This window comes from Lycium barbarum, chromosome 9 (assembly GCF_019175385.1).
Source record: "Lycium barbarum isolate Lr01 chromosome 9, ASM1917538v2, whole genome shotgun sequence".
Lineage (NCBI taxonomy): Eukaryota > Viridiplantae > Streptophyta > Magnoliopsida > Solanales > Solanaceae > Lycium > Lycium barbarum.
The window spans coordinates 35,031,456-35,055,507 of NC_083345.1; the positions used below are offsets into that span (position 1 = coordinate 35,031,456).

A 24,052-nucleotide genomic window follows, 5' to 3' on the forward strand; every position below is an offset into this window, starting at 1 on the left:
TTATGAGTATAACCTTGTTGTAGATCTAATGATGTTGAGGAAGTATTGTGTGTAAGTGTATATGGTGTTGTGTTGTAGTCCTTGTTATGAATGATCATGAAAAGGGAGTTTTGGGGATTAAATGACGCTTAAATTGAATGAAGTCTCTTGATTATGGTATTGTTGATAATGTCATTGTTGATTGAGAGTTGTTTTGGAATTTGGGAGAAGTAGATGAAATAGGGGAAATGCTGCCCAATTTCTGTTAGCTCATGAACTATTTTAGTTTGACTTTAAGAGTGTCCTTAAGACTTAACCTTGGTATGAATCATTTTTAAATGTAGATCTCTCAAGCTTTAGCGGTGAACATTATATAGTTAAGAAGACAAAGAGGTATGTAAGGCTAACCCTTCTTCTTAAGGCATGTTCCCATTTGGCGTATACCTTCACATGAGTCCCATAATGTCTTTCATAATGACTTCATTTCCTAGAATCATTAAAGCTCACAGTTCTTGATATTCTCATGACACTAATGGTCCTATCCTATGATAATCGATCTCCTAAGGAAAGACATAATGAAAATGACGATGATGATGATGATGTTGCCGATACATATATACTTCTATGTATGTATATGTATAAGTACAACTATTAACAACACCAAGCTTATATGGCCGGGTATGATATCTAACGTGCACGCACCACTTCAATTGGGTACGGATAACACTGAGCCTAGGTAGGGCCAGGTATACATAACACCGAGCCTGGTCATGGCCGGGTATGTGAGACACTGAACCTCTACGGTCGGGTATGATATTACTCTGTATATGTATAAGCGCATGTAATGGAAGGTTCCCATTAGAAAAAGGGTAAGCGAATATGATGAACGTCGCTAGAGGTATACATGGCTTTATCATCCCATGATTTTTCATCCTTATGTTATAATTCATGCTTCTATTTATGCTATTGATTATGCTTTACATACTCAGTACATTGTTCGTACTGACGTCTTTTTGGTTGTGGACGCTGCATCATGCCCGCAGGTGGACAGGGAGACAGACTTAACCCTTAGGCTGCTTATTCAGCGATTGCTTAGGGGAGCTCCATTTGATCCGGAGCTGTAGCTGTTGGTACTATTCTTTTGTGTATATATGGGCATGGTGGGGCCCTGTCCCATCCACATGATGTCACCTACTCTTTCTAGAGGCTCGTAGACAGTTAGATGTCTTGTAGCCTTATCGGCTCATATTTTTGTATATCATTTTGTCAGCCTTGACGGCTTGTAAATATGTATATGAGCATGTTTGTTGATGTTGATATAAAAGCGCCTTAACCCGATAGAAAGTGTATTACCGATGCATAGAGATTATGAGTAGGCTATGTGGCTCACCTAGTTATGTTTGTGAAAGTATAATGGGAGGTGCCCGGTGGGTTAGCCCCGGGTGCCCGTCACGGTCCTCCGTTTGGGCCGTGACACAGCCAGCCACCAACAACGGCTGGCCTGCCAAATACGGATCAAAACAATTCTGCAAATTATCTAGCAGCTCTTCATAACAATACCATTCCTGAAATATCTGAACCTATAGATTTTAAAATCATCACTTATTTATATGGAGAACCTACCATGACATGGACAAAGAAAGAATTTGATCGATTATGTCTCAGGCAAAATCTACAATATGCAATAGTGGTGAAATTCTCATACGGTAGACCTGATATACAATCTTTGAGAAATATCATGCCGATACAATTGGAGATAAAAGGAAAATGCACTATTGGATATTTAGAAGAAAGACATGTGTTGATTAGACTATCACTATTGGAAGATTATGCTGCTTTATTGTCGAAAGCATGGGAGTTACATGTTCGAAATAGGTATTTTCCAATAAGATTCTTGAAATGGGATCCATGGTTTAATCCGAAAGAGGAAACCACAATTGCAATAGTATGGATCTCATTTCCAGGCCTTCCAACAAACTTGTTTGATAAAAAAGCAATGTTTTCATTGGCCAAAGCTGTGGGGGAACCATTGGTGATCGACAAGGCCACCAACAATAGAACAAGGCCAAGTTGTACAAGAGTGAAATTAGAGGTGGATCTAATGAAAGAATTGCCAAAAAGGATTCTGATTAAATGTGTTGATGAGAAAACTGGAGAAGTTAAATCTAAATGGCAACATATTCAATATGACTATTTGCCAAAATATTGTACCCATTGTAAATTACAAGGGCATGATATGGCAGGATGTTGGAGTATTCATCTAGAGTTTCGACCGATGAAGGAGAATGAAAAAGACGAAGAGAAGGAAAAAGTCAAGAATGGTAACATGAATGATAAGAAAAATACACTGGAGACACATCAAAATATAAATCAGGAGGACAAAGGAAAAGGGAACAAAATTGAGGAACAAAAACCGATTCCAAGTGAGAAGCAGAAACAAAGCATACCTGGTGGGAACTGGAACGAGATGAAACAATGCAAGTAATGCAGCATAAGCAAAATAAAGAGGCTAATGGCAGAGTTAATCATGGGGAAGGAGGACAAAAAGAGAGGCATACCAATGATAACCAGAAGAGGGAGAAAATGGCAGAGAACAAGAACCAATTTGAAACTTTGGTGAACTTGGAGGAAGGGGAATCTGGAAGAAGCACCAATGATCATAAGAAGCAAGAGGAAAATAATAAGCAGGTTGAAACTTCAAAACCCTGGGTAGAGGCCTCTTTTGGGAAACAAAAGGACAAAGGAAATGGCACTAAAGCTAAAAACAAGGCTCGATCAAACAATAAGGAGAATGATGCTGAGTCTCAAAAACTCATAGATAGTGCTGACAGTGAGAATTCAAAGGTGGAGGAAACTACAGTCAATAATATTCAACAGGAGATGACCAAAAATAATATAGGACCGGCCAATGAACAAATACAAGTGGATAACAATAAAGATACTATAGCACAGGCCAAGGACAGACATAATGATTCCTCAGAGATTGGCAGCTCCGGGGTAGAAGATACTGCTGATGATGCAAATCAACATGATGAGGTAGTGATATGCCGGGAAATTATGGCACATTTGATACTCTTTTACGAGAAGTTTTACTTGTTTTTAGGCAAGTATGTGCTGTTTTGATGTGTTTTTGACATGTTTCAGGTAAATCGGGAAGTTCGGGTTCAAGGAGTAGAAGTTACAGAAAAGTTGCACTGAAGCTTGATTTTCACGGTCCGTAGAAAGTTGCATGGACCATATTTCTGGTCGTACAAAAGGTGGCAACGTAACAGAATGTCACAGTGGATAGATGCTGAACCACAGACACTTATACGGACCGTACAATATTGTACGGGCCGTATAAGATGCGACGATGTTGGAAGATGCTTCACGATCAGGATTGTACGAGCCGTATAACATTATACGAACCGTGGAAGGCCAGTTCGTATTATTCGCTGCAGACACCTGGATGAAGGTCGTATAAGTCCTGTACGGTCCGTGGAAAGTTGTACGGACCGTATAAGTACCGCCTGGGACTTAAGTGCAAATTCTGTAATTTTACGTTTTTGAAATCTATAAATAGTCCACTGTAGGGTTTTAATTATTATCAGTCATTATATTTTTGACTTTTGGCTTAGAACATTAAATACTCTCTAGTTTTTGAAGGTTCAGACATCAATTCAAGTATTATCAATTCCTTTGTTTTCTTCCAAAGTAAGCAATTATGAATTCTTCAATTTCTTATTTCTTGTTCTTTGTCATGAGTAGCTAAATTCCCTTACTAGGGTTGTGAACCCAATGATGGGTGTTGTGTGATTGGGTTGTGATTGATATACACATAATGACTTATTAGGGTTTATTTATTCTTCATTCTTCATTCATAATTAATGGTAGCAAACATTGATTAAAGCCATAAACCTTGATTTATTTGGGAAATAATTAGGGTTGGTAAGAATAAATAACAAGGACTCAAAGCTTTAAAATTTGTTTAATAAATTCACTTAGGAATAAGAAGAATTTACTTGGCATGATTAATCGTTCTTCATAGTTACTTTCTTATATTTGGGAAAATCATAGAAAGAGATAATCTTTATTTATTGGGAAATAGTAGAGATTCATATAGTAATTAAGTGCATTCATATAATGATCCATTAGAAGTATATCAAGATCAATACCCATGATCATACACTCTATCTAACGGGGACACAACCTTAGTTTCTTTTACCATAAATTTCCACCAAAGCAAGTAGATAACAATTAGTCATAGTAAACCAACTATTACCAAAACCATCGGATCAAGACATTAGACCTAAGCTTAGCATCCTACGACTTTAGTAACCTTTTCACACCATATTCCCTGTGGGATTCGACCCCAACCTTGTTGGGTTACTATAATTGACAACGTCCGCGTTATACCATTAATAGGTGTAATTTGAGCGTATGAAATTTTGGCGCCGTTGCTGGGGAATACGGTTTTGAAATTACTAAATAGTGTTTGCTTTATTGAAGTCTTTTGCTTATTCCATCACACCTTGTTTGCTACTCTGTGTAAACTAGGTGAACATGAATCAAAATCAATAAAATTAACGTGCTGGTAACCAGGGGAATCGGTTGAACAATCAGGCGAATGAATCAGATGATGAGAATATTTTCGCTGATCTTGTTCCGGAGGAGGACTATGCATTTGCTATTGTTCAACCTCGAGTTGGAGCTACTACTATGAAAATTGACTCCTCTCTATACCAGTTGTTGAAGCTTGAGGGATACTTTCGGAACTTTACCGAGAATGACCCTCAACGTCATTTGCAGAATTTTGTGGATGTGTGTGCTAATCACATCCAGAATAACGTTCCACAAGATGCTATTCGGTTGAGGTTATTCAAATATTCCTTAACTGGAGAGGCAAGAACATGGTTTGAGAAGCTGCCCCGAAATTCGATTACTTTATGCGCAGAGATGGTGGCTGCTTTTCTCACAAAATGGTACCCCCTAGCAAGAAGGCTGAAATTCGTGACAAGATCTATGAATTTAAGCAGCGACCGGGGGAACAACTATATGAAACCTGGGAGAGATTCAAAGAGTATTTGCAGAAGAGCCCGAATCATGGTTTTCTAGAACACATATTAATGGAGAAGTTCTACCGAGAGCTAGATCCAATCATGCATTCAGTTGCTAATAATGCAGCTGATGGTTGTTTCATGAACAAATCTTATCGACGAGTGACCAACTTACTTAACAAGCTGACGACTCATAATCAGGCTTGACACTCAAACAATACTGATGTGGTACCGTATGGTAGTGCTATGATCCAGAATATAGTAAAAGAGAATCAAGACACCCAGCAAACATTGGCAGAACTTGCAACAACTATTTCCTTGCTAACGAAGAAGTTTGATGAATCCCAGATGAAGAAGATAAATGTTTGTGAGGATGATACAGTTTTGCCAAAAGGGATGTACCATACTCAAGATGGTCCGTTCCATGATGGGCCACCTATGCAGGTTGAAGATGCTAATTATGTTAATAACTCTCAAGGGGGTTACCAAAGACAGAACTACCAAAGTGATTATCAGAATCAGAATCAATGGAGACCTCAGCAAGGTCTAGGTGCTTATAACAACTTTGGGAACTACAACAATAATTATGGTGGTGCGAACCAAGGGAGCTACAACATCAGTAACAATTTTGGGAACAAGAGTTCTAATCCTTATATACCACCGAAAGGGCAGTCAACAGAGCAAGGTAGTTCGAAGGTTGAATCAATGCTTGAGAAGTTCTGGCCAATCAATCTAAGTCTAAAAGGACTTTATCTGGGCTGACAGAAACAGTGGATTCCCATACAACGGCTATTCAGAAGCTTCAGTCACAGATGAGGGATATTTCTAGAGAGCAGCACCCTCCTAAAAAGGGAGGACTTTCGAGTGACACTACTCCAAATCCAAAGAATGGGGGAGGCGGTGTAAACCGTGTGTTTGCCATCACTACTAGGAGTTGTAAAATACTCCAGGGGGTTGATGAGAAGGTGATTGATCTTGAGCCGATAGATGAAGAGGATTAGGTGCAGTCTGAAGCACCCATTATTGTTGATGAGAATCCTACTGTTATATCCCGTATTTCGCATATTCGGAAAATCTGAAATAATTGTGACTTGTAAGAGATGAGGTAATATTTTGACTTTGGTTAATATATATGTTGTGGTTCATGAAAAATATTGACGCGAAAATATCGAGGAAGGCTAGGGGCAAAATTGGAATTTTGAAAATTAGTTTCGTGAATTACAAATTATTTAACCAAGTAATTGGGCTAGGAAAAAGTCACAAAAATAGAGGCCCAATTTAAAGGGGTGGCCAACCAACCAACTATGGCCCAAGCCCATGTGGGATACTAAATGCAAGACAAATAAATATAGGAGGGTCCATGACTAGTCTTCATTTTTTTAGAAAGTTCAAGAACATAAAAGAAGGAGAGAGTGAGAGCTACAAAAAACAAAGGGGGCCATTCGGCCGTGTGAGAGAAAAAGAAAAAAATAATTGTTGGAGCTCAAATCTTTGGTTCAAAATTCATCTCTTTTGAATTCCTACTAAGCCCGGAAACCCTCTTCAACGTGATGCAATTTTAGAGGCAAGAAAGTACTTTTTTTACCAAGTGGAAAAATTGGAAAAGGTAAGAATTCTACTCCTTTCTTATGGAAAATTTAAATTGTTATAGTGAGTAGAATTTAATGAAAAATGTGGAGATGTTGTGTGTGGTGTGTGAGCCGTGTGTGTGTGTGTGTGTGTTGTGGCCGTGTGGTGTTTTTGTGAAGGAAGATGAATTGAAATTGTTTAGTATGTTAATTATGTTGTTGTGGCCTTGTGATGTGAATGGAAGATTAATGGTTCTAGTTGACATGAAAAAAATTTGTTGTTAAGTTGTTGTCGGAAAGTATGTGATTTTTTTTATAAATTATGTAATTGTGGGAATGGAGTTGTAAGATGCAAATTGTTGTTGTTGTTGATGAAAATGGAAGATGGAAAATGTGTTGTGAATGTTGTGTCGAAGGTTGGAGGTTTTGGGTGAATTATGATTTTTGGTGGGATTGTTGTATATTTTGTAAAATGATATGAAATGCTTTGGAATTGCACTTGAATGATCTTAAATTGGTATTGAGTGTGTAAGTGTCGATATTAGCTTGAAAATTCGTAGTTGAATTGAATGTTGATGAATTATGTTGAAAGGAAGGTTACTAATGTTAGAATGTGTTTTGAATTGATTATTGATGTTATTGGTATGGTTGTTGGTATTGTTGGTATGGTTGTTGATGAATTTGGCCGAGTTTAATTCTCGGGGATGTTGAATTTACAGGGGAGATGCTGCCGAAATTTCTGTAGACAAGTACTAGTTAAAACTGAATTTCTAAGTATTTGTAACTAATGTTTAGTAATTGATAATATTATTGTAGATATTGGAGAGCCCGAGACTTGAGTCGGGATTTGTTTGGCGAGTGATCGAGATTTGTTAGTGAGCGATCGAGGTATGTAAAGCCTACCGTTCCTTCTTTTTGGCATGATCCTTTTTGGAATAAACAAAAGTGTATATGTATGCTTATAAAGAAAATCCTACTCTTAGATGCCACTAGGATGACTAACATCTTTGACCTCCGTAAGCTATCCCATATGGTTCGATACGCATTTATGATGTTTGAAGATTCTAGTTGATATGTTTCCGAACAATGTCCGAAAAATATTTGATATGGCTAAAGCTTTGGATACATATATTTTGATACGTATATATGATCTTAAAGGCTCCATTTGATTTTCTCCTTAGTAATGGTTGAAAGCTCCCCTAATACAAATGTTACTTGAATTTTCCAAAAGAGCTTCTGAAATGCTTTTAGAAAGTTCTGTACTTCAAAAGTTCGTAACTTTCGTATATTAACTCCGATTGACCCGAAACTGATTTCTGAGCCTTCGGATGTCGTAAAAATATTTATTCATTAAGTTTTGAAGCTTATTTATTTATATGCATATGGTTTCCGCACTACTCCGCTCATGCCTACTACTATGATATCGTTCGCCGGTTCCCGGGCCGGTTCTGTGATCGTGCGCACTATGGTATATTCGGCAGTATGATGTGTTACGGTTCCCGAGACCTCGCCATAGGGTCGGGTACCGCTTATATATGGCGTTATGATGTGATATGACATATGATATGTTCTGGTGTTGTGATATGTTATGATGATACGATATGTTCGGGGATTGTACGGAGATGTGAAACCTTCTGGAGTATGATGTGTTGTGGCGCCAGCGTCGGAGTGGCGGCCACGTTCCTGAGCCCTATGCATGATTTTTTTTATTTGCATGATATATATATATATTCAGCACAGGTTTTGATATACTAATTCTGTATCCACATTCTGTACTCCTCATTTCGGTTATGATTCGGATTTCTGTATTTCATGCTTTGCATACTCAGTACATATTTCGTACTGACCCCCTTTCCTCGGGGGCTGCGTTTCATGCCCGCAGGTACGGACGTTCGTTTTGGTGATCCTCCAGTATAGGATACATATTCTGCCACGTGGATTACTCCTTTTGATCCGGAGCTCATATTTTTGGTACATATCTTCTGTTATACATATTCTGTATATATATGACTATTTGGGTATGGCGGGGCCCTGTCCCGTCATATGTTCTGTCATGATTTGTAGAGTCTTGTAGTCATATATGTGGGTCATGGGTCATGTTTGTTCGTTTGTGATTATGATCTGCGTCTTAATGCGGCCCCGTTTGCTATTATGGCCAAAACGGCCCATTTGCTTGCATATGTGTGTATATCTGGGCGATGTCTATTCCGCCAGCCTACAGGATTTGATATGATGTTTCTGTGCGGGCGACCGCTTAAGATGATATTTGTTTCAGTATCTGTTTAAAATAACGTATGTTAAGTTTGAATAAATCTTTGATATGTCGATCTGGTACGTAAGTCTGTTTGGGTGTCCAAATAGGGCACCAGTCGCGGCCCACGGGGCTGGGTCGTGACACCTACTGACAAGAAAGTTGTAGATATTCCAGAGATGGTCAAGCAAGCAGACTGTAAAAAGGGCTTTCCGCCCTTTGACGTAACTTTTCAAATCTAAACCTCCCTTTCCTTAGAGGTTGGTAAAGAAGAAGGAAGATGCTAAGTTCGAGAAGTTTTATGATCAGTTGAAGCAGTTATCTCTAAAGTTTCCCTTATTGGAAGCTGTCAAGGAGATGCCCGGTTTTGCTAAATATTTGAAGGATCTGCTGACCAAGAAGAAAACGGTTCAACATGAAACCGTGAGTTTGACTCACACTGTGAGTTCCATCATTTCAACTACAATTGTTAGAAAAAGGGAGATCCTGGGGTGTTCACCATTCCTTGTTCTGTTGGGCACCATGATTTTGCTCGTGCGTTGTGTGATAATGGGACGAGTATTAATTTGATGCCCCTTGCTATATACAAACAATCAGGTTTGGGGATGCCAAGGCCAACAATTAAGAGGTTAAAAATGGCTGATAGGTCTATCAAAAGACCTGTTGGGGTGGTTGATGATGTACTTGTGCGGGTTGGTGATTTTATGTTGCCCGCTGATTTTGTGATTCTTGATTGTGCTGTTGATCGGGACATTCCTATTATGCTGGGGAGACCTTTCCTTGCTACAGGGAGAAGATGGTGTAAGCCGCTGCATTGAATTCGCTGCGCGACAACTATCCAGATCCAATGGGCGCGTCGGGCAGCCAGCCCCGAGAGGTAACGCCTGATATTGCTGCGTCTGAGGCAGCACAGTCCCGAGTCGAGGAACATAGCGCCTAGGGTGCCCAGGTATCCCTCACCATTTTTAATATTGTACCTAGAGTCGATGCATTGGGGACATTGCATGATCTTCAGTTGGGGGTGGGGGTACATGATCAGGTTGTTTGTTGTACATAATTGTGTAGGAACCCCCTCGGCTTTTCTTTGCCAGAGTTCTTTTCCTGAGGGGTTTTATTTTGTTGAAACTGGCATGTTTAGGATGTTTCTTAGGTTGAGTAGAGTAGTTTTGACTTAGTTGGTATTGTTCTGTAACTGATGGCATGTTGTGATCGTTTGATGAAAAGGTTGGACCCGTCGAAAATGTGAAAAATGCATACTTAGAACAATTATTGGGTGACATGATTGATTTTTTATATGACATTATGATTGTTGGGGTGTTGTGTGCGATAAATGACTACTTAGGAGGTCACAATTGTAAAAATAATTGTCCTTATGCTAATGTATGTGTGAATTGTTAGTTTGGTTTTGTTTATGCATGTATAATCTAGAACTTGCCCGGTTGGTCGTGTTTGAAATCCGAAAGTTAGTTTGGTTGTGAGATGATCTTAGGCTTTCTTTGTATAACTAGTCACTTTGCCTAAATAAGCCTCACCAAAATTTGAAAATATCTCTAGTTTTCCTTTTTGAGCCTTTTGACCTTTTTCTTGGCTAGCCAATTATGAAACCTTACCCTGTGTACAATTAATCCATCTTCGCACCCGTTCTCTCCTTGATGCTACTAGATAGATGAGGCAAAATGCCTAAGTTGGGGGTGAATTAAATGTGGAGTAGATGTTAAAAACATAAGTTGGGGGTGCTGGAGTTTGCTAGTGGGAATTTGATGTGGTAGTTGCATATATATAAAAAAAAAAAAACACACACACACGCAAAAAAAAAAAATGAAAATAAAAAGGAAAAAATCAGAAAATTGTAACACAAAAAGATTTGCAAGTTAGATAGGAATAAAACCACATCGAGGTCGAAAACTTGAAAGAAAATAAAGGGGTTGGAAAGAAAAGAGGTGAATTAAGGTGAAGAGATGTTGTAGTGTTCAAGGAGGGGGAAGTCACTAATATCCAAAAAGTATCCTACCCGTTCCTAAGCCTACATTACAAGCCAAAACAAATCCTAATGTGATCACAACCGAACGAGCCTAGGGTGAAAACATAGAAAATAAGGGCAAGCCTATGGTATTTGCATGGGTAGATATGAAATTCTTTGTGAGTGTGAGTGTTTTTCTCTTCTCGTTTGTCTTTGTCCCATTCTTATTGTATATATGTGTGTTGGGACATTCTTTGGTCTATGTGAGAGCATAAGGATGAAACTCGAGCAAATTGAAGTGACCGCCCAAAGTAGCGTTTGTATGCATCATAATATGCTCGATAAGGTGATGTCATGCATTGAAGCTTCATTTTTATTCATAGCATTCTTGGGGTGTGTATATCGTTTGACAGTCGAAAAGGGGAGGGGGGGGGGGGGGGCACCTTGGAAGAAAAATATGCATGCCGATAGTTCAGAGTCAAAACCAATGTAGACATTATTACTCTATGATATCTAGATGTTAGTTGAGTCCTAGTTGCGTCCACTACTTGCTTGAGGACAAGCAAAGACTTTGAGTTGGGGGTATTGATGTGCCGGGAAATTATGACACATTTGATACTCTTTTACTAGAAGTTTTACTTGTTTTTAGGCAAGTATGTGCTATTTTGATGTGTTTTTGACATGTTTCAGGTAAATCGGAAAGTTCGGGTTCAAGGAGTAGAAGTTACAGAAAAGTTGCACTGAAGCTTGATTTTCACGGTCCGTAGAAAGTTGCACGGACCGTATTTCTGGTCGTACAAAAGGTGGCAACGTAACAGAATGTCACAGTGGATAGATGCTGAACCACGGACACTTATACGGACCGTACAATATTGTACGGGCCGTTTAAGTAGATGCGACGATGTTGGAAGATGCTTCACAATCAGGATTGTACGAGCCGTATAACATTATACGAACCGTGGAAGGCCAGTTCGTATAATTCTCTGCAGACACCTGGATGAAGGTCGTATAAGTCCTGTACGGTCCGTGGAAAGTTGTACAGACCGTATAAGTACCGCCTGGGACTTAAGTGTGTTTACCTCGAATTTGGATAATCAATTAAATTTGTGAGTGAGTATAAGATATGTGGTTAAGTCTCAATCTTCTTGATAAGAGAAAGATATATGTATAGATATGATATGAAGAGAGCAATGATAATCAGTGGTTTGCTATATACTTGTATGTTTACTAATGTATGAGTGTTACTTGATTGAAGAAATGTAAGAAATAAACACAACAAATGTGACCGAAATCAGATATTTGAGAGAGATTTTTTATATTTTGGCTATTACAAGAGTTCTTGATATGAGGAAGCCAACCCTTTAAGAGGGGGACAATGCCCCTTATTTATAGTAGTGTCCTATGGGCTTCATACAACATGAACAATAAAATAATGATGAAAAAGCTATGAGTTGGATTAGGTTGGGTTAGGTTGGCCGTACGGTCTGACACCCGTACGATTGGCAGTTGAGCATGGTAGAACGCTATCGACGCGTGGCAATCGCGTAACGGATCTCCCGGATCAACGACCATGACCAAAACGAACTAACGGCCAGGATCTCCCGGACTAATGGTCACGATCTAACGGACTAACGGCCACGATCAAACGGACTAACGGCTATGATCAAACGGACCAACGGCCACGATCAAACGGACCAGCGGCCACGCTCAATTCGGCTATGGAGAAATCGGACCAGATGATGGTCTTCCCTCTTTTCCTTCGATCTCTGGTCTTACCGGTTCTAACATATGTCCGATTTTTACCGTATACAGATAGCCCCCACACTTTTCGGACTGTAGTTTTATCGGAGTAACGGGAAGTGGATGAATCACGCCTTCATTTCATTCTTCCTCCATTTTATTTTCTTCACTTTACTTTATTCTCTCTTCATTTCGTCACCTCTAATCATCTTTCATCTCAAGTTTGTTGCTAATTTAACCGTTTATCCCCTTTGGTTCATCGCTTGTATTATGAACTGTGGAAGTCTCGGAGGATCACCCTTGAGCAAGTCGGGCATGGTTTTGCGGATCTTTCGGCCCTGATACTTGAAGCTAAGAGGGTCGAGGAAGAAGCTAAGAGAGGCCTCGAGATTGACTCCCACGACTCCAAGCGGACAATGTCCGAACACTCCGGATCCAGCCATACCGGATAGAGCAGGGGCTGTACTTAGCCTTTTGTTTTTTGCTTTTGTAGGGGTTTCCGGTGTAAAGACCTTCGTATAAATGGAACACACATTTTTCTTGATTTTCTTTATTCTTTTGCTTGAATATCTGTTATGACCTTCGCCCGAGTTGTCGGTCCGATTTAAGGACAAGCAGACTCAGAGTCATTATTCCGCGTTGTGCCTGAATATTGGCTTTTCTCTTCATCCGGTATGTTTTGTCCGGGAATTTGATGGAGTTTTTGCCCGTGAGACTTATCTTATGCTTTGTGAATTCAGACGTCTCCGAATCACGATGGGCATTTTTAGGGCCAGTATTTTTTGGCTATTTTTTAGGGATGGTATTTTTCGGACACCTGAATCTCAGCCTTAGCTAAATTTTGATGTAACAGTCCCCGTTTGAGGGGTTAACGATTTTGGCTCGGTTCACTATGACCTTGTTGCCTTTATCGAATTTCGACCGTAGTGCCCGGAATAGGGTATACGAATGAAGTAATGCCGAAATACGGCGACAATCATCGAGGTAGAGTATTTTAATAAGAAGACATCCGAGATATCGTTATCCGAACTTTCGATGATTTTTGTATTGCAAGTATTTGTACAAGATATGAGAATTTTGTTTCCTTCTGCTTTTGCCGTAGCTAATACTGTTTGGACACGATTCATTCTGATCGTTTGGTCCTTTCATCGACACCGAATGCAGAAGATCCGGTTTTAGTTTTGCCGTAGCAAATATTGGGGGGACACGATTCATTTTGATCGTTTGGTCCTTACACCGAAACCTAATGCAGAAGGTCCGGTATTGATTTTGCCGTAACAAATATTGGGGGGACACGATTCATTCTGATCGTTTGGTCCTTACACCGAAACCTAATACAGAAGGTCCGGTCTTGATTTGTTGAGCTCATCTGTGTTCCATTAACCGGGGTAAACCTCGATGTGGGTATAAGTCCCCTAGTGCTTATCCGAGCTGCAAGATCAGGCGAGCGCTATCAAGCCCCCATTCGTAGGCCGTGACCCCGAGTTCCCGGGCGTTTGTCCTTATCTTTGTTAAGTAACACGTTGTACTTGTTGCCTCATCAAAAACCTTGTCGGAAAACCCATTTTGGGACAAAACCGTACTAAAGAAAAGAGTGCAACACGCGTTTTCAGACCTAGATCCTAACTTTATCTGGTACATGACTTCCTGCAAAAAGAAAAAGGTTAAACATGAGGTGTCCATATCTTAGTAGTAACATCCCTTCAAATGAGCCATATTCCAGTTGTTGCACAATCGCTGCCCGTTCATGGATTTCGGCTGATACGATCCTTTGCCTGTTACCTCAGTTATCTTGTACGGTCTTTCCCAGTTCGGACCCAGTTTTCCTCCGTTGGGATTCTTGGTGCTCAAGGTAACTTTCCGAAGCACCAAGTCTCCAACTTAGAAATATCGAAAATTGGCTCTCCGATTGTAGTACCTTACCATTCTCTGCTTCTGGGCTGCAATACGGACCAACACGTTTTCGCGAAGTTCATCCGCGAGATCGAGTTTCACAGCCGTGGCCTCCTCGTTTGACTCCTCGGTGGTATACCTGAACCGGGGACTCGGCCCGTTTATCACCCCCGCCCGGAGAAATGACTCGGGCCATCCCTTGATTTTTCCGACCTGAAGCTTGGTTTTCGAGAGTATGGCCGATACCTTTCCCTCGATGGTCCGGCCTCCGGTTCGTAATTCTTTCGAGATCTCTCCAAGATTTTGTTCATTTTTACGGGCCCCGGGGGAAGCTCGAGTTGGTCATCCTCTATCCGAATTTTTGACTTGTATCGGTTATGGACATCCGCCCAGGTCACAGCCTTGTATTCCAGCAAGCTTTCCTTTAATTTGAACGAAACCGTCGAGCTCCGAACATTGAGCCCCTTTGTGAAAGTTTGTGCGGCCCATTCCTCCGGAACCGGGGGGAGCTCCATTCGTTCCCTTTGGAACCGGTTGACAAATTCACGCAATAACTCCTCGTCTCTTTGGGCTATACGAAAAATATCCGCCTTTCGAGCTTGCACCTTTTTGGCTCTGGCGTGTGCTTTTATGAAGGCATCGGCGAGCATTTCGAAAGAAGTGATGGAATGCTCGGGCAGATGATCGTACCAAGTCAATGCTCCTTTTGACAGAGTTTCCCCGAACCTTTTTAGCAACACGGATTCGATTTGATCCTTTTCCATATCATTGCCTTTTATAGCATATGCATATGAGGTCACGTGTTCGTGAGGGTCCGTTGTGCCGTCATATTTTTGGATATCCGGCATTTTGAACCTCTTCGGGTTCAATTTCGGAGCCGAACTCGGAGAAAAAGGCCTTTGGATGTATCTCTTCGAATCCGGCCTCTTCAGTAAAGGCGGAGCCCCCGGGATTTGATCCACCCGAGAGTTGTATGTTTCGACCCTCTTTTCGGTTGAGTCTACTCGCTTTGCCAAAGTTTCGAGCATTTTTAGAACCTCGGTGGATGAACTAGCTCCGGAGCCATTGCTTTCAACCATCCGTGCCTCATCTCTTCTAGGTTCAGCAACACCCTCCGCCTTTTTCGGGGTCGTTTTATCTCTTCCGTTTTGCAACTGGGCTATTGCGATTTCCTGTTCGGCAATCGCCGCTCTCTGTTCCTGCAACATTTCAAAAATTAAACGCAAGTCAATATTATCATTCGGGGTATCCGGTTCTTTCCGGACTTGTGTCCTGGACAAAGTAATTGAATTGTTAGTATTTAAAGGGTTAGTGGCCGGCTGGGCAGCATTCTCCTGGTCCACGGTGTTTTGTTGGTTGAGGCCCTCCCTCGAATTAACGGGGTTAGGATCAGCGGGGTTTGGAAATCCTCGTGGCCCGCTGCCTTCATTTTCGGCCACGATCTCGTTGTTGTTGACGTGACCAGATTGCCCACTGTTAGCCATTTGGTCCGTTTTTTCAGAGATGAACAGTAGATGTTTTTGATTTTGATGGGTAAGATAGAGATCAAGATCAAAGACCACTATTATCCTGGCCCCACGGTGGGTGCCAATCTGTTTACCCCGAATTTGGATAATCAATTAAATTTGTGAGTGGGTATAAGATATGTGGTTAAGTCTCAATCTTCTTGATAAGAGAAAGATATATGTATAGATATGATATGAAGAGAGCAATGATAATCGGTGGTTTGCTATATACTTGTATGTTTACTAATGTATGAGTGTTACTTGATTGAAGAAATGTAAGAAATAAACACAACAAATGTGACCGAAATCAGATATTTGAGAGAGAGATTTTTTATATTTTGGCTATTACAAGAGTTCTTGATACGAGGAAGCCAACCCTTTAAGAGGGGGACAATGCCCCTTATTTATAGTAGTGCCCTATGGGCTTCATACAACATGAACAATAAAATAATGATGAAAAAGCTCTGAGTTGGATTAGGTTGGGTTAGGTTGACCGTACGGTCTGACACCCGTACGATTGACAGTTGAGCATGGTAGAACGCTATCGACGCGTGGCAATCGCGTAACGGATCTCCCGGATCAACGGCCATGACCAAAACGAACTAACGGCCAGGATCTCCCGGACTAATGGCCACGATCTAACGGACTAACGGCCACGATCAAACGGACTAACGGCTATGATCAAACGGACCAACGGCCACGATCAAACAGACCAGCGGCCACGATCAATTCGGACCAACGACCCCGGTCAAATGGACCAACGGCCACGATCAATTCGGCTATGGAGAAATCGGACCAGATGATGATCTTCCCTCTTTTCCTTCGATCTCTGGTCTTACCGGTTCTAACATATGTCCGATTTTTACCGTATACAAAGTGCAAATTCTGTAATTTTACGTTTTTGAAACCTATAAATAGTCCACTGTAGGGTTTTAATTATTATCAGTCATTATATTTTTGACTTTTGGCTTAGAACATTAAATACTCTCTAGTTTTTGAAGGTTCAGACATCAATTCAAGTATTATCAATTCCTTTGTTTTCTTCCAAAGTAAGCAATTATGAATTCTTCAATTTCTTATTTCTTGTTCTTTGTCATGAGTAGCTAAATTCCCTTACTAGGGTTGTGAACCCAATGATGGGTGTTGTGTGATTGGGTTGTGATTGATATACACATAATGACTTATTAGGGTTTATTTATTCTTCATTCTTCATTCATAATTAATGGTAGCAAACATTGATTAAAGCCATAAACCTTGATTTATTTGGGAAATAATTAGGGTTGGTAAGAATAAATAACAAGGACTCAAAGCTTTAAAATTTGTTTAATAAATTCACTTAGGAATAAGAAGAATTTACTTGGCATGATTAATCGTTCTTCATAGTTACTTTCTTATATTTGGGAAAATCATAGAAAGAGATAATCTTTATTTATTGAGAAATAGTAGAGATTCATATAGTGATTAAGTGCATTCATATAATGATCCATTAGAAGTATATCAAGATCAATACCCATGATCATACACTCTATCTAATGGGGACACAACCTTAGTTTCTTTTACCATAAATTTCCACCAAAGCAAGTAGATAACAATTAGTCATAGTAAACCAACTATTACCAAAACCATCGGATCAAGACATTAGACCTAAGCTTAGCATCCTACGACTTTAGTAATCTTTTCACACCATATTCCCTGTGGGATTCGACCCCAACCTTGTTGGGTTACTATATTTGACAACGTCCGCGTTATACCATTAATAGGTGTAATTGGAGCGTATCAGGTAGCCATACAACATGTGGATAATCCTGCACAAGGGGAGAAAAATGATAAGTGTGATGATGATTGTAGTGCTAAAACATCAATTGAAGATAAAGTCATTGAAGAAAAGCCACCTGATGACCATGGAGGGACAGAAATATCAATTGATTTAAATGATCAACCCAAGGAAACAGTACAAGAATTCACAGAAACATCATACACACAACAATGAAAATGGAAATCAAGAAAATGTAAATAATACTGAGGGAGGAGAAAGCATAGACACTGATCAGGCAAATACAAAAGGGAATAAAGCTGAACATGCAAATAAATAGGAAACACAAAAAGAGGTACAAATTGATATGGGGGATGATGATGAGGTGGAAAATAACACAGATACATCGATCAGTATAGAAGAAGGAGATCAATAGAAACAAAAGAGATGTGTCACCTACACAAGCTGCAAAGTTAAAGAGAGAAAAAGTCCAGAGCTAATAGAGACAAGAGTGTACCTGCTAAGGCAATAGGGGGTGTACAAACAAGGTTAGCTATTGCCAAAATTACTTCTCAATGAATAACTCTCTCATATGGAACATAAGGTCTGTAAATACACAACAGGACTTTGAGAGAGTGGTGATGATGCATAGGCAAAAGCATTTTAATTTTATTGCTTTGATGGAACCTTTCCAACATATTAGACATATTGATATGTATAGACAGTGAGTGGGAATGCGTCCGGCTTGGCACAACAGTAATGGGAAGATCTGGGTGTTTGTACAAGAAGATTATCAGGTGGAGGTATTAATGGACTCTGATCAGGTTCTAACTTTACAGTTGACTCAGGTGGATGGTAATCAGGAAATCACTGCATCTTTGGTCTATGCTAGTAATGATAGAGATACTAGAATAGAACTATGGGATGCTCTGTATGAATTATCCAATCAAATTCAAACTCCTTGGCTGGTGGGGGGGTGATTTTAATGTTATTCTGGATGACTCTGAGAAACTTGAAGGTTTGCCTATTTCAGTTATAGAGAATGAGGATTTTAGAGTGTGTTTAAATGTTTGCCAACTATCAGACTTGGGGTTCACAGGTAGTATTTACACTTGATGGAATGGCAGATCAGATGAAGCTTGTATATTTAAGAGACTTGGTAGGTGTTTGGACAATCAGTTGTTAATAAACAAGTTTCCTAATATGGAAGTAGAGCATTTGATTAAACAAGTTTCTGATCATGCCCCTTTGCTAATATTAATAAGAAATCATTCAGATTCCTTAATTTTTGGGCGGAGCAAGAATCATTCTTGGAGGTTGTGAAGCAAAATTGGTCAGGCAACTTTGGTACTAATCCTTTTTTCAAAGTGTATAACAAATTGAAGAAGGTCAGTAAAGCTTTGTCTAAATGGAGCAGAGATGCTTATGGGGACATTTTCAAGCAGATTGCAACTTCGAAGGTGCATGAACTGGAATTTGAACAGAATCCTTCTAGTGGTAACAGGGAGAAATTGCAGAAGGTACAAGCAGAACTTATCAGATTCTATGCAATTGAAGAGAAGTTCTAGAAACAAAAGGCAGGGATGCAATGGTTTAAGGATGGAGATAGGAATACTAAGTTCTTTCATTCCCATGTAAATGGAAAGAGGAGAAGATTTCTAATCAAGAAGATTCAAGATCAGAATGGGATTTGGCTTGACAAGGAGGAGGCTTTTATTCAAGAGGCTGTCAGGTTTTATTCAAACCAGTTTGCAGAGGACTATATTCCATCTGATTTTGAGATTTTGAATCATATACCTCAACTGGTCAATACGGAGTAGAAGAATTTGATGCATGAAATACCAGGAAATGAAGAAGTGAAGAGAGTTGTGTTTGGGCTAAACTCAGACAGTGCAGGAGGGCCAGATGGTTTTACAGGGAAGTTCTATCAACACTGTTGGGAGATTATTGAGGAAGATATTGTGAAGATGGTCCAATCTTTTTTTTGTGGACATGAGCTACCAAGATATGTCACTTGTACAAATCTAGTGCTACTGCCTAAAAAGAAAGAGATCATGACTTTCTCAGATATGAGGCCTATCAACTTGAGCAACTTTAATAGTAAGATTTTTTCCAGAATCATACATGACAGAATTGCACACTTACTGCCAACTATTATTTCTCCACAGCAGGCAGGGTTTGTAAAGGGAAGAAGCATTGTGGAAAATATTCTGTTAGTTCAAGAAATTGTGCATGATATCATCAGGAGGGGAAATCCAGCTAATATTGTAATCAAGCTGGACATGACAAAGGCTTATGACTGAGTATCATGTTTATTTTTAACCAAAGTTTTGAGAAAAATGGGGTTTGGTGAAATGCTGATTGATATGGTTTATAGTATAGTTTCTAATTATTGGTATTCTATTCTTATTAATGGACAGCCACAGGGATTCTTTAGATCCACTAGAGGTGTGAAACAAGGAAACCCTCTTTCACCAACAATATTCATTCTAGGTGCTGAATGCATGTCCAGAGCTTTTAATACACTACACTTTAAAAAGCAGTTTAGAGGGTATGGAATGCCTAAGTGGAGCCCTTATATCAGCCACTTAGCCTATGCAGATGATACTATAATTTTTACCTCTGCAGAGGAGAATTCCTTGAAATTGGTGATGGAGACTCTTGGTGCATATGAGCAAGTTAGTGGACAGCTGATTAACAAGGAGAAAAGTGCAGTGTATATGCATGAAAAATGTAGAAGCAGAGGTGGAACAACTGGTTCATACAGTGACAAGGATTCCTAGGAAAGATTTTCCCTTTACATATTTAGGGGTACCGATTTACTACAGTAGGAGGAAGAATGAGCATTATAAGGAGATCATTGACAAGGTCAGTAACAGGTTATTCTTATGGTCTAGAAAATTACTATCCATTGGGGGAAGGATCACTCTCATTAAGCATGTTCTTCAAAGCATGCATATTCATTTGTTGTCAGCATGTGATCCCCTTGCAGGGGTTATTGCTAACTTACATAGGATGTTTGCCAAGTTTTGCTGGAGTAACCCTGTTGGAAACTCTAGTAAAATTTGGACTTCTTAGACAGTGCTATGTTATCCTCATGATTAGGGTGGGTTGGGATTTAGAAGTCTTCAGGATGTGTCAAAAGCTTTATTTGCCAAACTGTGGTGGAATTTTAGGACCAAACAGTCCTTGTGGAGAATGTATTTGAGCAATAAATACTTAAAGAAGGAGCATGTTGTATTAGCTGGATGGACAAGAAGAACCTATATATGGAAGAAAATGCCACAAAAGAGAGATCAGATAGAACAAGAAATATGGTGGCAGCAAAAACAGGGGCAATCACACTTTTGGCTGGATAATTGAACTGGTTTGGGAGCATTGTATCATGTTACTGGATCGCAATTTGTTTGTGATAGAACTGTGGTCCAAGTCTATGAAGCAGTGGAGCAAAGAAGTTGGAATATATCTAAACTAAGGGGTTTGATTCCTAATGACATTGTGGACCATTTCTTAACAAATATTCCTCCTCCTAGTGAGAATGGACCAGCTGATATACCTTTCTGGAGATTAGAAGCAAAAGGTAAATTTACTGTGGGTTCTGCTTATCAGCTGGTAGACAGAGGCAACAAACAAGTATGCTGTACAGAAACGTGTGGATAAAAGGTTTACCTGTTGAAACATCTTTTCTTTTATGGAGATTTTGGAAGTACAAACTCCCTTTGGATGTTATTGTAAGGAAGTGGGGATTTCAATATCCTTTTAGGTGCTATTGTTGTCAATCTCCTAAAGTAGAAGACTTTGCACATGTTTTTTTACAATCTTCAGCTGCTCAGTTCCTATGGAAGCAATTCAGTGGTGCAGTTGAGTTGAATATACAAGGATTGTGGATTACACAAGTGGTTAACCTATGGTGGGATGCCCCTTTGAACCCTAATGTTAGAAATATTTTTCAAGCAGTCCCAGCAATTATATCGTAGGAGCTTTGGGAGAGGAGGAATGCCATTAAGCATGGAGGGAAGATTTCCCATGGGAAGCTAATGTATAATGTCATGCACAATACTATCATGTTCATGAAAGTGAGAATGAGTAACTTTAAGTATGTACCCTATAATTGGAATGAACAGGTGCAAGTGTTACTGGCTCAAACTCATAAGTACAAGGTTAGACAGGTACTATGGAAATTTCCAGAAATGGGATGGATCAAATGTAACACAGATGGTGCATCGAGGGGTAATCCTGGTAGAAGCTCGTGGGGTTTCTGTGTTAGAAATAATACTGGAGACATTATTCATGCTCAGGCAGAGGAGATGGAGGGGGCATATTCTACAAATACACAAGCAGAAGTAATGGCCATACTTCAGGCTCTGAGATTCATTAAGCACACTCAGAGCGATCAGATACTCATTGAAACTGACTCTTTACTTCTAGTGAAGGTGATTCATAAAATCTGAGAGGTGCCTTGGCAAATAGTGAATGAAATGGAGGAGATTTGGGAAATTATGGCCACTAGGAGTGTAAGTGTGAATCACATTCCGAGAGAAGGAAATAAAATGACAGATTATTGGCAAATTTGGCACTAGATTATGGCAGCGCCCTAGTTAATTCATTTCAGCAACTGGAAAGGGAAGGAAGAAGATTACTCAACAATGACAAGTTACAATTGTCATATCTGAGAAGGAGAATTTGCAAATGAAGGAACTAAATGGAATGAAATGGAGTGACTACAATCCCTATGTTCAAATCCTTTAGGAGAAGAATATAGGGATTAATCTGACTAACTGTTTGTTTCCTTTTTGCAGGTACCAAAGGACAGTAAAAAAAACATACAGGGAGACTAATACAACACAGCAATGAAAGATTCAACAAAGAGGAAAAGGAAATAAAAAAAGGTTCATGAAAGGATACACCCATGGTAAAATACTTTGCTATCAGACAATTGTTTAATGGTGGTATTAGTGCCATTAGGTGCTTATCCCATTGAACAAAAATCTGTTATGCAAGGAAGGCTGCTAAGAATGGGTAGTATCAAGACGTTATATAGGACACTATAACGAAATTTCCCAAAAAGCAGAGTACATCAGTTAAAACACAAGCAAATCGGCAAATTGACACATATAGAGAAAACAATGAGCAGATTCAGCAAAATAAAATCACAACAGCTAAAAAAGGAATGGATAGAAGGCATACCTCTACAGCCTCAGCAAATACAACTCAGGAGCACTCGATTTCTGGAGGAAAAGGATAAATTTCAGCTCGATCTTGATCAACAACTTCTCAGATCTGAAGAACACATCCAACGGACTGAACACGGTGAAGTAAAAGATGAAAATGATCAAGAAATGAAGCATACCCACCTTGGATTTCAAAAGATGGAGACCAAATTTCAGATGGATCTTGACCAAAAATGTCCCATATGCGAAGATGAAGATCTGCCAAGTAGAATACAGTTTCCTAATCTTAACCCATGTAGATACTTCAGCTTTTCCTTTTTGCATTTGTTTTATTTGTGTTTTGTTTTAGACTCTTAGTTGCTTTTGCTTTATTAATAATAATAAAAAAAGAAGAAGGCTTTTATGCCCTTTGATTTTTTTTTTTTTTTTTTTAAAAAAAAGAGAGACCTATTCGCCTAATCCAATACTCCCACATTGTCGTCTTACTTTAAAGTATGCCTTCCTATAGCATCTTATTTCGATGGTTGTTACGCATGGTATATCGTATTGTATTACATAGTATTATATTAATTTATTTTGATGAATATGATATTTAGATATTTTGTATCATTTTTCATCGTTACTTAATGTTATGTATCAACAATCTGAAGAATCAACTTACAATATTATAACAAAAAAAAAAAAAAAAGAGGATACGAGGCGAAGTTATTATTAAAAAAAGTAAGGTAAAAGATAAAATAAAATTATTAAATAATAAAAAAATCAGAATGAGAAAAAAAATAACGACTATCATGCACTAACACATAAATAACAATCAAAACAAACATTTCATTTAAAGTAACAATACAAATACAATAGGTAACAACCATCTGAAAGTTGTAAATGTCAATAACATTGTCTATGCTCACGAGACAAGAATTAAGTTTTTTTAATCATTTCATGCTCAAAACTTACTTATCAGATTTAATCATTAGTCATTTTATTTTAACTATTATAAAAGAGTGAGTTACCCTTGGGATCGACATGCCTGTTTTAGAGTCTTTTTATTTTTGTCTAAGGGTATTTTGGTCTTTTCAGTGCTTAATAAAACGTGAGTTGACATCTAATTTTTGACCTCCCATAATTTATTTTAATCTCCCAGAGTCCCCGGATATCAAACGGAGTGAAACACATGTTTTTAGAAGTCAAAATGATTT

The 24,052-nt window shown here is 39.2% G+C and overlaps 1 long non-coding RNA gene and 1 other non-coding gene across 2 annotated transcripts; both read right to left on the reverse strand.

The window, feature by feature from the left end:
* Nucleotides 1-4,962: 4,962 nt before the first annotated feature.
* Nucleotides 4,963-5,068, reverse strand: LOC132612457 (small nucleolar RNA R71). Its single transcript, XR_009571816.1, has one exon. It is a non-coding gene; the product is annotated as a small nucleolar RNA R71 (small nucleolar RNA).
* Nucleotides 5,069-17,343: 12,275 nt separating this feature from the next.
* LOC132611241 (uncharacterized) lies at nucleotides 17,344-23,222 on the reverse strand. The gene is made up of 3 exons (XR_009571518.1): nucleotides 23,040-23,222; nucleotides 22,873-22,965; nucleotides 17,344-17,737 (listed from the first exon to the last, which is right to left on the reverse strand). It is a non-coding gene; the product is annotated as an uncharacterized LOC132611241 (long non-coding RNA).
* Nucleotides 23,223-24,052: the final 830 nt, after the last annotated feature.